General features: G+C 40.6%; 1 pseudogene; it reads right to left on the bottom strand.

Moving 5' to 3' along the window:
* LOC132828090 (Fc receptor-like protein 5) overlaps positions 1-3,808 on the bottom strand; it is a 47,386-nt pseudogene extending 43,578 nt beyond the window's left edge.
* Between the last annotated feature and the right edge of the window lie 8,748 nt (positions 3,809-12,556).

The raw sequence follows: 12,556 nt of genomic DNA, 5'->3' as shown, positions 1-12,556 counted from the left end.
GAGCCTACTTGGCTGGTCTGAGTTTAATCAGTTAAGCTTGCTGGTTATCAGTTCCTGCTGCATCTCCATGTCAACCATTAGCCAAACAACTTGCACTCTCTTCTCATGCTGTTTATATTGATATTCCCTTTTGAAGTTTAGTTTCTTGTGGCTTAATCCTGATGAAAGTAGAACAAAAACTTTAACTTTTGCATCTCTTTTTAACAATGTGCAAAGTCTGTATCACACAATCATTAGGGTCCCATAGTGCCGTGCTAGCATGTCAAGTTTGATTCTTGAACTTAGCTCCAGGAATGGAGCTCCAACCTGGAATCTGTGAACTCCGAGGTTAGAGTGAGGGGAGACAGGGAGGTGGGGACTGATTGGGTTGCCAAACAGCTAGGTATTTAGACTTCTGCTCTTGTTATTTAATGCAAGTGACCCAGACTTGGGAATAAAAGGTAAATTAATTCCATCTGCTTAGGAAACCAAACTGGATTGAGCATGGAATTGTTGGGATCAAGTCCTAAGGAGTTGGACAAAGTAAATGTGCGGGCAGCTTACAACAGACAAAACTAAATACAACTGCATTGCAAAGAAGGAAAAATGAACAGTACAAATATCTCATCATGGTTTTCCTAAAAATCAATATCATCATAAACGTCCCTTCCAGATTCCTGAGGGGTGTTGCGTTTTGGGGCTTTTTTATTCCCCTTTGGCGGTTGGTTTGGAAAGTTGAGCTCACTGTAGGTGACACTGTCTGAGTTGTCACCTGTGTGCATTGCCAGCCCACCTCTCAGTGATGAAGATTTCTTTTGAAATGCCAACACTGCGTATGTGATTTCATCATTCTTCAAGTTGCTTCTTCTCTCTCTCTGTCTTTCTGCTGTGTTCCTTTGAATGTGGTTTATGTTTGCATATACCAAGTTCTCTTCCACTGATGCTAATCCCTAAAATTGAAAAAAAATGTGCTTTTCTTTCACTTGAATGGTGATTGGTGTTATATCGAAGAGAAAGCAATTTCTTGATTATTATTAAGCAATACAGTATATTAGAAGATATTATGAATTGTTATTGTGTGCAGTACTGGTCCCTTCCTATCGGAGGAAGTTGTGAAACTTAAAAGATTCAGAAAAGATTGACAAGGATGTTACCAGGGTTGGACGATTTGAGCTATATGGAGAGGCCAAATAGACTGAGGCATGGATGGGTTGGAACGAAGGATCTGTTTCTGTGCTGTCCATTTCTATGACTCTATTTCCAGTGGAGAATAAGTAATGCATCCCAGTACTAAAGTAATTCTCCTCCAGCCTCCTCTATACATTTTCATCCAATCTCATCAACATATCTTACTATTCATTTCACCCTCCTGTGCTTATCCAGCTGCCCCTCTGAGTGGATTTACAGTATTTGCCTCAAGGACCCCTAATGGCAATAAGTTCCACTTTCTGACAATCTTTGGATAACAAGGTTTCTCCTGAATTGCCCACTTCTTTTTTCTTAGGGAGGAGTTGAGTCAAGTTACATTGTGAAATTTAAGAGATAATTTGATCAGCATGTGAAGAAAGAAGGAGTTGGAAGTGGGAATTGGAAGGGTTAGATGAAGAGGTGTGGGAGAAGTCTTGCATGGGGCATAAGAGCCAGGATGTCGCGGATGGATCAAATAGCTGATTTCTGTGCTGTAAATCCTATGTTCTGCAAATTTCTAAACAATACACAGCAAGTTAATATTTATTATTCTTACCTGGTCATCATTAAGAATCTTAGCTCTTTGATGACACCTGATGCAGAAGGTACCTGAAACATTGCAACACAATTGTTTAAGCAAATTTAACAGGATGTTTATAACCTTCAAACTGAACATGTAGTGCAGTGTGCATAATCATGTACTGAACTACAGTCATCACTATTGCATCCACGATTCCCACCATGAGTCTGAGGGGTGGAAGGAGTCTTGGGAAAGTATAGTTTGGGGCATGTCAAGTAAGTATGGGGTTGGTGGAAATTACTCCAAAATGAGACTATGCATTTATTCGTCAAACTTTTACTGAATACAAATTTCACTGGAATTTATGAGAAATCTCTGAGCAAAACCAACGTAGTGTACAAAAATCCCATGCAAGGACTGCACAAAACACTACATAGGACAAACAGGAAGACAGCTAACAACCCGCATCCATGAACACCAACTAGCCACGAAACGACACGACCAGATATCCTTAGTAGCCATACACTCAGATGATAAACAACACGAATTCGATTGGGACAACACCACTATTATAGGGCACGCCAAACAGAGAACAGCCAGGGAATTCCTAGAGGCATGGCACTCATCCACAAATTCTATCAACAGACACATCGACCTGGACCCAATATACCAGCCACTGCAGCGAACAGCAACTGACAACCGGAAGCAGCAGATTCAAATCACTCTAAATGCCGAAGGAATCAGCACAGAAGCGCTTCACAGGAGTTTCCCAAACACTGAGGATGTCACCTAGAAAGGGGCCGAAACGTTTGCAACAAAAACTCCCAGCTCGGCGAACAGAAACATAACAACGGGCACCCGAGCTACAAATCTTCTCACAAACTTTGATCTTGGTAAATCTTTGCTGAAACCTCTTCAATTTCATAATAACTTGCTGAAAGCAGTGGGACTAGAAGTGTATGTAGTTTCCAACAGTGGCCTCACCATTATTCTGTACTAGCTCAACGTAATGCTCCAACTCCTCCCCTCAATGGTCTGAGCAATGATAGTAAACATGCTAAATACCTTCTTTACCACCCTGTCCACCTGTGATGCAAATTTCAAAGATCCCCTGGGTCTCTCTGTTCGACAGCACTATCCAGGGCTCTACTTTTAATTGTATTAGTCCTGTCTTTGTTTGTTTTATCAAAAGGCTATACCTCACATTGGACCAAATTAAACTCCTTCTGCCACTCCTCAGCCCATTGACCCAATTGATCAAGATCCCTTCGTAATTGTAGATAACCTTTGTCACTGTCAACAACGCCATCAATTTTGGTGTCATCCATGAACTTACGAACTATGCCTTCTAATTTCTCATTCAAATTGTTTATATAAATTACACCGATCCCTGTGGAACACCACTAGTCAAAGGCTTCCAATCCAAAAAAACGACCCTTCACCACCACGCTCTGTCTCCTGCCATTAAGCTAATTTTGTATTCAATTGACAAACTCAACCTGAATCACATGAGATCTAACTTTATGAATTAGTCTGCCATGTGGAACCTTGTTTCTAAAGTCCATATAGACAACATCTACTGCTCTTCTGTAACATGTACTATTTTCAAGACATCAATGTTTATTTCCCTGAGTTTCCTAATCTCCATATCTTTCTCCACAGTAAAATATTCAAGATATTTGTTTAGTATCTCCCCCATTTGTGACGTTTTTGGTTGAAGGAAGCAAATGATTGCAATGTAGAATGGAGTTGTTGCAATGTTTCTGCAGGCTGTGGGCAGTATTTTATGAACCTGTTCATTTTCTAACTACAGTGTAAACCATTATCTTTGTTCAGAACTGACAATGAAACAAATGGAGTGCATTTTATCAATTACAGTTTCCCAGAGTGAGATAATAAACAAACATTGTTTGCATCACACTTACCGATGCTGTTGATCTGTATCCTATAACTGCAGTTCTTCTCTCTTACATTGTTGACTGACACATGAACCATTTCACTGGGTTTTGTTCCCTGAGTATTTGTGGCTGTGCAGTAATATTGATGATGTTGCCGTGTGAAGGATTGACAATGTAGATCCAGTTTATTGGTGTCAGAGATCTTTGAATCTTGTGATGGCATCTTCTCAGACCATGTGTAGTGAATGGGGAGGGATCCCTGGGCAGACTCACAGGAGACTGTCACTGAACCCCCAGAACATGAGACATTTGTTTGGGATAAATATCGAAGCCCAGGAACAGAGACGGCTTCTGTGGGAAAGAAACAATTATTGAGAGATCGAATATACAAATACCCTTCCTCGCTTTGTCACCCCCTTTCTTCCTTGATAAAACACTGATCACACATATCAACAAAGGGTAATTTAAGAAAATCACTGAAACAGTTACCTTCAGAGATGTGCAGGTTTACATTAGACATGGGGTCAGAGTAAATACCAGGAATCTGAATCCCACAGCTGTACCATCCGGCATCTTCTTATTGATGATTCTTTATTGTAACAAGAAATATTCCTTGTGTTTTGTTATCAGTGATTGATATTCTCCCATTTGGCCAATTTGTCAGTGCTATAACATTACATGAACAAGTCCATCCGTGACACCAATATTTCATGTGTGGCTGCTACCACCTTCTACGTGGTGACAAGATATTGTGATAAATTCCTGTTATGTGTTTCTCTGTCCAAAAGCACCTGAAACTGAGGAGACAATATTTCAGAAATTAAACTGGAGATAAATGTTTAATAAACACAGATGCATTTAAAGCAACTACATTCCATCCGGTATATGATGAAGGTAATCATTCATTTAAACCCTTATCTGAGCCTCAGGCTGTTCCATATTCCCAGGGAATGATTGAAACAGTCGGGATATTTTCTTACCTCCCGGTTGTGCTTTGGGACAATCTTGAAATTGGGTTTGTGCTGTCCGCTGTGGGCTCTAACTCCACCGTGTGTGACATCATTGAAATGTTGCCCCCCTGGAGAGCAGCCTGAGTGATAGGCCTGGATTGGAGTCGGCTGGGGATCAGTGTGAAGGAGGGCACAGGTGCTGAAGGGTCCTTACTCCAACCGGAGAAGGAGGCTTTCATTCAGGAAGGAGAGGGGTGGGGGGGGGTGATGTGTGTGTGGACTCATGGTGGGATCAGGGGCTGAATTTTCAGGGTTCAAGGGGGTGATACAACAAGTGATCCAGGAAGATGATGAGAGGTCTCAAGTGGGAAAGGAAGAGAATTGAAGCTCAGCAAAGGATGGTTCATGAGGGGAGAGAGAGATCAATGTGCAGGATCTGGAGGGCAGTGAAGGCAGGATGAATTGTAATTACACATTGTTGTCATTGTATGGATAATAAAATAACAGAAATAGTTTACAGATTGTTCTGGATGAGATGCTTCATGAGAAAATGTTCACATTGCTGCCATATTGTGTCCCGATGTGGAAGAGGAGCAGCCTGTTAATGACTGGATCGACTTTAATAACTTTCAGAAAAGAGACAGGGAGCAAGATACATGAATGTTTAAATGTGATGAAGGGGAGGAAAAAGAGACCTCATTGGAAGCAGGAAGCTTTAAAAAGAAAGGGGATTACCAAACAGAGAGATGCACAATTCAGGTTTCTGTCCATGAGGTATTCTGCATGAAGTTGGTGGGTGATACCGTGGAGAATTACCAGGAGACGTGGTGAGTTCTTCAAGCAGATGATCTTTTATTTGCAAACAAAAGCCTGAACAATCAGAAAGCGAATTCATGATTGCCCCTGCACCTCGGGGTCTGTTATTTTTAATATCTCTTAGTTATCATGCTTTCTTCAGGTTTATCAGCATGTCCAATTGTGTTAGTCAGGGTTATCTTTCTGCAGTTATGCAACAAACCAATGATGTTCGTTCATGTTATGTCTCTACTTCTGCCGCTATGGTTTTTTTATACTTCAAACTTATTCTTACTTTACTATATAGTGATTAGATATTTACTATTACATCTGTGACAATGGTCTTCAGCCCCAGGTTGACCCTATTACATCATGCGAACACTTGTATGTCATGTGCTTTGATTAACCTGATTATGCTGCCGTTGGTACCTAACCTAATTATACTGCCCAACTAACATAATGATACTGCCATTGTTCCATACCCGACTGATGGAGTATTCCACAGATCCTTGTAACATTCCACCAGTCCTCATGTTTAACCCTTCACATGCCTTTATGCTCTTTATTTTCCATAGCGAAAGCAAAAAACATCTTGCAGGAACGTTTCATGGATCTGAATTAAATGTTTTGTAGCCAAGAGTAATGCGATAATGGGAATTTTTATCGTAGTGTTTCAAAATTTCTTGATCCTAAATGGAGAGATTGTAATGATGAACAATAAGTTTATTGCAGTGTTACATTGTAATGTATAAATCAAAGAGAATGAAAGAGATTAAGCAACTTGATTCATGTTGGACTGGAAGGAAGAAGGTTTTTTCTGTGAAGAGAAATATAAACCAACCACCTACTTTTGCGACAGAACCTCACAAAACAATATTTAATGAACTGCACTTCAAAAAGAAAAGAAATAAAAGCAAATTTAAGATGGTGTTTTTTGAGAATTTGTTCCCACTCCAGTTTTCAGTATGTACTGAACATGTAAAACTTTGGGCAAATTAAAAGGATTATGCTGCTTTTTTCACTTTAAAGAAATATTTTTTGGTCCTTTTTTATTTCTCTGATAATTAATAATGCCACTCTAAAGAAATCGAGAACTATGTCGCATGGGATTATAATATGTTCAGGAGAAGATATGGCATTTTGTGATGTTGTTCGGGTATTTTTAAATTTGTTCCTTTAAACCTCAAAGACTTCCATATTTAGAGACACATGGGGCAGACAAAGTCCATGCTGTGTCTGTTTTCTGCAGCTTGTTACTCACCTGAAGCCAGTCGCTGTAATGTGAGGGGTGTCACTCTGCATTGTGTAAGGCTGACCTGGAACCTTACCCAGTCCTGCTCCTTACCATGGACATTTTGGAAGGATTTGTAGATTGATCGTGAACCTTATTTGAGGAGGTGACAGTGTTGGACTCGGTTGGGTGACGTTAAAAATAATGCAACAGCAGATTATAGTCCAAAAGGTTTCATTAGAATTACTAGCTTTTGGAACACTGTTCCTTCATCAGGTTGCTATCTAACAAAGGAGCAGCGCTCCGAAAGCCAGTCCTTCCAAATAAACATGCTGGATTATAACCTAGTGCTATGTGATTTCTAACTTTGAAACTGTTTGGCTTTATCAGAATACACATTCCTTTGCAAAATGTGCTGGAATGTGAATTGAACTCTGAGCATTTGTCACAACAATAACAATGTTCCTCACTGTTTCATACAATCTTCCTTTGGTCCTTTACAAACTTCCAGATATTTAAACAACTTGACTGGAAATACCAGACCATAAACTTTATCAAACATTGATTATCTGAATATATAACTCAGATGGTCATTCACCGGGAATGGAACAGATGAGGAGAATCAAAGTCCACATCATTTTATTCACAAAGACCAGTTCAAGTATTGATGTCAGTCTCTCAGCTCTTGTTTCTCACATTGTGATAAGTGTGTAATGCAATGTCTACAAGAAGTTACACACGGAAGAGGATAAAGGAAGCCAGCGACTGAAACCACAGTGAGCCAGAGATTGAAATTTTATTCTGGAGATTTTTTTCTCCTATCAGTTATGTTTAACAGAAGAACTAAATTATTTTTCACTGAAAGAATAGAAAATTCTGAAATCAAGACAGTTAAAGGATTCGGTGGTGAAGATCAGGTTGACCCAAGGTCAGTAGTTATAGTGAAATCTCAACTGAATGACAAGTGGCTCGTTCTCTCATGTTAGAACATTTCAACGGTGTTTGACAAATATAGATTTGTTTTGCAAAAAATGATCATGGAGCTAAAATAGAATGTTTTAGAATATTTTGTTTGTTTGCAGAATCTGCCTCCTGTTGATGCTGAATAATTATTGTGTTAGGATCTGAACTCTGGGGTGTACAGGGGAAGGACACCCTCTGCTCCATTTCCACAAGATCCAAGTAAATAAGCCCTGGGGCCGATTTCAAGCAAAAAAACAAACTCAACAACGGAGGGAAATTTCAGGGTGAAGTGAGCTGTGATGGAGTAACTGGGAGTGAGCTTCAGTTCCAAGGTGAGGATCCCTCTGGTGAATGACCCAAACTCTACTATTTAAAGAAAACAAATGACAATTTTATTATTTAGCTCTAAAATGAACATTAAACAACAATTATTTACAACTCTAAGCATCCTTTCTCTTAAAGATTTGGTATAAACCGCCCAATCGATAGCAATATATTGATCCAATAAAGCAACTATTAAATTTACAGCAAAACAATTTTCAAATCCAGAGAGCAGTGTTGATCCTCCTCTGTCTGTAGATCTTCTTTGGTCATCTTTGGTCTTCCACTGCACAGATTTTTCCTATGAAAAATAAGGCCCCTTTCAGCAAGTGTTTTAAAAAGCAGTCTGTTGATGGCAAAAAGTGCTCTTTTTCTGGCTACCTGTCCAAAATGCCTGCTTTTGATACCCCAAAACATCAGATTGTCTCATTGGTTCCATGTTGCCAAACATGAAAATTCAAATTTGATTGGGTTTTGGTATCCTGGGGCATAATTTAAACAGACTGGTGAAATTCGAACTGCTGAACAAAAACGTCAGGTATCTAGGTTACAGCCAAAACATTTCAACTTTAATTTTTCCAGCAGACTTTGTGACATGGCAGGTGTTTGCGAGCTTTCACTCCCTCTTAAAGGTACAGTACACTCCTTCAAACTCATTTCAAAATCCTTATCCTGGAAGATGGGCACTCAGCAGTTTTTAAAAGACTGTTCTTCTGAGACAAACAATTGCAGGACCTGGAGCTGCCACAAAGCCCCTCCCTCATTCGGATGGATGTCCCATTTGCTCTGGAATGGTGCAGTGATCCGCCCACAACATGGACATGAGCCTGTCCCAGGAGGTTTCCTTCCCAGAGATTGTGATCAAAGGGCTGGGTCTGAAAACTCTCAGTACAGCCTTGAATGACCCAGAGTGTGCCATCCACAGTATCTTGTTGATTAAAACTGATGTGGGCTCTAAGAAAACTGTCCCCACCCTGCCTTTCCGGAATGCTTCTCCACTGACCATTTCTATCAGTGGCTGTGCAAACGTGGCTGCAGACATATTCAGATGACATATGACATCCTGCTCAGGGCATCTGTTCACTGTTTGTTCAATCCACATCCAACAATGTCCTTCAAATGTACCAGGGCCCACAACATTAGCCTCCAGTAAGTGCTGTTCCAGGGCAGCTCTCTCTCCAATTTGCAGACAAAAGTAACTAACACTGAGTCTCATTGTACATCCATGGGTATCTATCACACATCTCCCTCGATAATATTCACACTTTTTTTCTTCTTGTGTCAAACAACAATGAACATCAAACCATGCAACAAGTGTGGAAACTTGTTTTCTACACCTCAACTTCTCAAAAATGGACAGCACAGTGGCTCAGTGGTTAGCACTGCTGCCTCACAGTCTCAATGACCTGGATTCAGTTCAAACCTTGGGTGACTGTGTGCAGTTTGCATGTTCTCCCTGTGTCTGTGTGTGTTTCCTCCAGGTGCTACAGTTTCCTCTCACTGTCTAAATATCTTTTGCTGTAAATTCTGTATCCCATGATCCTACTCCTCCATCTACCTGACAAAGGAGCAGCACTCCGAAAGCGTGCACTTCCAGATTAAACTGTTGGACTGTAACCTGATGTTGTGTGATTTTTAACTTTAAATATGTGCAGGTTGGTTTGAATGGTCGTGCTAAATTGCCCATTGTGTTCAGGGATGTACAGACTCAGTGGGTTAGCCATGGGAAATGTGATGCTATGGGAACAGGGTGGGGTTCTGGGTCTGGTGGGATGTTCTTCAGATGGCTGGTGCAGACCAGATGGGCCAAATGGCCTCTTTCTGCACTGTAGGGATTCTATAATTCTCAGTTACATTCCTCATTGACCAGGAACCTGTTTGAGAGTTTAATGGAATGGGCCCAAACTGAATGTGTGTTCATTTATAATGAACCATTCACACACAGCATGCTGCAGGCAGAAACATTTTTAGTTATAAAGTAATTTTGTGTGGAAAACTATTTTACCAGATTTAAATTTTCATTGGATAAAATTTTAAAATGAGTCAATTCTATTGAAATATATTTGGATTGCGATGTTTGGGATAAAAGTTCAAATTGTTTTAAAATGATAGGTGGATTTGCAGCTTTATAAAAGTAGTAAGCTGAGAAGCACGTTTATTTCTTTCAAAGCCTTGCCATGTTAATGTGTTTGTGAATATGGCAAGTTGCATTTATATAGCACCTTCAAAGCTGTAAAGCTGGTGCAGAGATATGGATGAGTGTAAGTTGATGTATGGTGGAAGATTCAAGGCCAGCTGGAATGATGTTGGAATAGTTCAGAATGGAGCTAACAATATCGTGGATAGAGCTCTGTTGGACAGGGAGATGGGTGGAGTCAGTGGCTAAGGAAAGGTGATTGTAGTGGGATAAAGATAATGGCTTCAATCTTCAGAGTTGTCAGGTGTAATTTTATTGAAGTTGTGAAAATGCAGAGACAAGCACAATCACAGCAGGTCGGTATGTCAGAGACAGTCCTTAAACTGGATCAATGGGGATGGAGGCATCAACCATCACTATCAATCCCGAGCCGTACGTCTAGCTGTCTCCTTGGAGAGGTGAACAACTGTCATTCAGACTCAGGCTCAGCACTCACTGTCTGCTGGATATGAGCCACTGGCAAGAAGATTCAGGATGTGGAGGGGCTGCTGTTGGACTGGGATGGACAGAGCTGAAAATCACACAACACCAGGTTATAGTCCAATAGATTTATTTGAAAGTACAAGCTTTCAGAGCACTACTCTTTTGTCAGGTAGCCAGTGGGGCAGGATACATAGGGCACAGCATCTATAAGGAAAAGATGAAAGTGTCACACAATGGATGCAACGTATTAGAGAAACCGAGATTGCTGTGAAGTCTGTGGTCATGTAGAATGGGATGCAGATTTCAATTGATTAATATGTAAATCCCAGAATTTCTCTCGTCACCGCCCCGATATATCTTAAGGACTTATCAGTAAATAAAGAAATGATATCTCAGCTCAGACAATGTATTATAGGGATGAGGTTAGAGTGTGTACCAACATGGAGTCAGACTGGTTTTATTGTGCGGGTAGGAATTTAGGAAATGTCACATTGACTGGCTACATATAGATTGTGTGTTTTTTGAACAAAATAGAAAGTATCTGCACATACTAATTTGCAAATGGAGTTCACCCCATAGACTTCTGTGTGGGTGTGTTTGTGTGCAGCAAGGGAGATTGGGGGAGAGAGGGACAGAGAAAATGTTTGTGTCTGTGTGTGAGGGAGAGAGAGAGAGTGTGTGAAAATTTAGGGGAAATGTTGTCCATGCCATAACCCCATTGGGATGTCCAAAGTGTGCATCTTCATTCAAATGTCATTGGCACAACCAAGGAGCCTTACACATTACAGACTATCTCCTCACAGACTGACAATTCAGTGTATGGCCATTGTAACTGAGGATTGCTGCCTTCCACTGTTTGCCATGCAGTGCATTACAGAAATACCAAACCCAAGTGGCCCTTTAAAATGTACTTGTCTGGTTACATTCACGTCGTTAATGAGACACCGAGGGTGAACAACGTTGTTGGCAATAATTGCTTGAGGCCATCACCTGTAATGTTTATTTCTGGACAATGAGTGACCTGTTGTTGAAGTGTAAGTTGATGCCAGTGGTAGGACTGAATCAGTGGATGCACGCTGGATGCAATTGCCATGACTAGGTTTCAAATTCATAGACTTTTAATGCAGCTCTTCTCCCCCTCCCAAAATATGAATTACTGTCTCCACCCCGACACTGTAATTGGGTGTCTGTCATTTTACACAGTTATTGTGCAGCGACTGGGTCAGGATTGGTGAAATGTCAACTGAGTGTCTTTGTGACAAAAACTGAAATTGCTGGAGAAACACAGCTGGTCTGACTGTTTCTGTGGAGAGAAAGCAGAATTACTGTTTTGGGTCCATTGATTATTCTTCAGAACAATTAGTAGTTTCAATAAGGTGCTCCATATCCTGCAGACACAGGCAGTGGGCTGTTTCTGTGAATTAACAGCAGACTCTACCTGTGGTGTAGAATGATCCTTCTTCCTCTCTTTATTGTTGCCGTCCCTGTGGATCCAATGATCTTTTGTCATCTCACCATTTCTGTTAATTCTCTCTCTATTGCCATTGTGTCCTTAATTTCCCATCAGAGATCATGTCGTTGAGAATTACAAAGACCTTATTAGCCCTAACCCTCTGCATGTGAATGACAAAGTGACAGTGACTTGGGATAACCCCACCTCCTGTTGTTCTCTGACGCCTTCTATGTTCTATGAGAGCCCCAGAAAGGGGGTTTCAATGCTGTGTTTCCTTTTAGACCAGACAAGACTCAGGTTTCTGCGTTTAAATGTTTATTAATGTCTGCCTGGGAGCTGTACATACCAATAAATGCTGAGCAGATCAATTCATTCGAACAGCAACAAATGTATCTTAATATTTTAACAGGTAACAAGGTTTTGTCCAATCAAACATTTACACACTAACTCTCTTGTCTCTCTACCCAACAACATTTACATTGTTTTTGTTCCAGATTAGAACACATGACTATGTTATCCAGTGAGATTTAAATGAGGGCATGGACAGGGCGAAGAGCCAAGGTCTTTTTCATTTCTGGGAGTGTCCAGACCTAGAGGGCTGAGGTTGAAGGTGAGAAGGAAATTATTTCAAAATTACC

This window comes from Hemiscyllium ocellatum, chromosome 26, assembly GCF_020745735.1.
Source record: "Hemiscyllium ocellatum isolate sHemOce1 chromosome 26, sHemOce1.pat.X.cur, whole genome shotgun sequence".
In the NCBI taxonomy this organism is placed as follows: domain Eukaryota; kingdom Metazoa; phylum Chordata; class Chondrichthyes; order Orectolobiformes; family Hemiscylliidae; genus Hemiscyllium; species Hemiscyllium ocellatum.
The sequence above is the reverse complement of the archived record's forward strand: the minus strand, read 5'-3'. Positions and strand labels throughout refer to the sequence as shown.